This window comes from Anarhichas minor, unplaced genomic scaffold, assembly GCF_050575085.1.
Source record: "Anarhichas minor isolate MPS153535 unplaced genomic scaffold, ASM5057508v1 ptg000119l, whole genome shotgun sequence".
In the NCBI taxonomy this organism is placed as follows: domain Eukaryota; kingdom Metazoa; phylum Chordata; class Actinopteri; order Perciformes; family Anarhichadidae; genus Anarhichas; species Anarhichas minor.
In genome coordinates, this window is record NW_027466565.1 from 52,501 (window position 1) to 55,037 (window position 2,537).

A 2,537-nucleotide genomic window follows, 5' to 3' on the forward strand; every position below is an offset into this window, starting at 1 on the left:
ACTGTGGCCCGTTGTTGTTTTTCATACAGGCGCTGTCCTGGTGCACCCTGGGAGTCTGTCCCACAGCCGCTCGGGGACAAAACCGCCTGTCCATCAAACACCCATACAGCTGTCAATCAATCTCATCGCCGTCAATGGCCGAGCAGAAACACAAATGAAAAGGAGGTCAGAGGTCGGGGTTTCAGGGGGGATTCAGTGTGTTGCTCAAGGACACTTCAGCAGGATGAATGGAGGCCGACAAGGATGTTTCTAAAATGTTAAAGGGAGATAAGTAAGGTGTAGTTCAGTTCCACTACATTACTTTTAATAATGGAGCAAGAAATGCTTCTGGGAAACGTTCAAAGTTCTGCTTTGATATAATGATGTAGTGATCCGAGACACAAAATGGACTTAGGTGCTGGCAGAGTGTTTGGAAAAGATAAGAGTTCATCACATCCTTTGTGTGTGTGTGTGTGTGTGTGTGTGTGTGTGTGTGTGTGTGTGTGTGTGTGTGTGTGTGAGAGCTCCAATAGGAAGTTGTGGATTAGTTTGGGTGGAAGGGAGGAGAGGATGAAGACAAGGAAATATGAGACGATGAAGCTGCAAAAGAGAACATTTACATCTCGCAAATATATTTAAAAAATCAAAGCAAAGACCAGAACAAATCTAAACGTTAATGCAACGTTGTTCACACTACGAGCAACAAAGCAACAAAACAGCCAAATGTGACCAGCAACATTGTTGTCGTTGAAAAGTTGCTCAAGCGCTCGTTGGCGTAGTTAAATAGCAACGGTGAAAATGTGTTTTTATTTTACTAAACATAGAAGGAATTAGCCCGTTTTCTACCGCAGGGACTTTCTACAGGGACTAGGAGCCTTTAGAAGTCAGTGGTTCATCCTCTGGGGACCAGCAAAATCATGTTGACATAGATAACTACACTCTCAGTAACATTTATAGGGAAACATTTTTCCCCAGATTACGTTCGCAGTTTGGAACACGTGGTTAAGGTTGTACATTTAAACAAAAAACATTATTAAACTATTTGCTTATGTTTCGTTATGTTTGGCTAAAAGTGAGCATGACATTGAAACAAAACAAAAATGCAACAAACGTTCATGGTTATGTTTAGGCAAAGTACTTGGTTCACATGGGACACAAACAAAAGCCTCCGGGTTAAAGCTCTGTGTTTGTTGATCCATCCACCTTCACGACCTCCTCCCGATGCCGACTTCCGTGGACCAGGCTGGTCTCCTACAGCGTTCGTAGCTATACCTACGCCGTGATTCGTAGATATCCCACAAAATCATTTCTTATGTCATCTTAAAGACCAATAAATCACTCACAGGAAGGGAAAGAAGAGAGGTGGACGTGTCCAACAAACATCGATCTTTCAGCCATGAAACCGATGTTCGTTCCCATCGTGTGAAACAAGAAGTCGAGGTTCATCAGAATCAGAAACGGTTTATTGCCGAGTGCACATACGAGGAACTTGGCTTGGTGATTGGTGCGTGACAATAAACACAGCGCAATGGTAAAAGACATAAAATATGATGAACAAACAAATGAAGAGTGTGTTAAGACAAGTGTGTGATTAAGTTGTTATGAAACTTCCGGAGTTATTTTAACCAAAACGAGCAATTTTTTCTTAAAACTAAGTCATGTTGTTGCCCGACTGAGTTTCCTGTGAAGACAGAAGTTTATACGAGCGACACATCGACACGCTTTCTTAGGAAAACGCACAAATTTACTAACTTTTCTGAAGATGTCATACGATCTGTTGTATGACGATACGTTGTGCGGACTCATTTGAAACTTATTTGTCAAAAACAAAATACTTTTCCCTAAAAGCATGATTCTCAATGCTTCATTGGATGGGATCCTATTTTAGGCGTCTGCAGAAGTCCGTGCAATAGCTGCTGTTACGGCCGATGTGAGAATACTTTCTGGTTGGTGATTCATCTTGTGAACCACTTTCACAACTCTGTTCCTGATGGTCATCTGAGATAAACAAGACCTGCGCAGAGAGACAAGTGAGCAGTGGGGATTCATGGACGTACAGGAAACAAGTAGGAGAGACGGATCCAGGGGAGCGAGGGAGGCCTTCGCACAGCTGCAGGGATGGGGGAGGGTGGGAATGTTATCTTCACAGGGTCAAAAGATCGGGAGAGAGGTTTTAACTCACTTCCTGTTTCTGCTGCTGGGATGACAAAACTGCTCTCCCTGCCCTCTGGAATTCACATCCATCCCTCCCACTCTCATTCCTTCGTCCCCTGTCCTGTCTTCAGCTCTTTTTTTTCTGCGTCCCCATTCAGATACTTTCATGTAAATCATAATATGTGGAGTCAGAAGAGGAAATGGCATCAACGTTTTTGTGTTTTTGTTCAAAACCAGCATGAGCTGACACTCAAGTGTTTCTGTCTATTTGTTTTTTTGTTGACCCAGAAGGTTGGCGTCTGGTCAGAGACGCAGCTGTGTTCAACGGCTAAAATAAACCATTTGGTTCAAAAATGTTCCCACTCACTTTATAAAAGGGCGTATTTGAGACTCCTTTCTTTGGT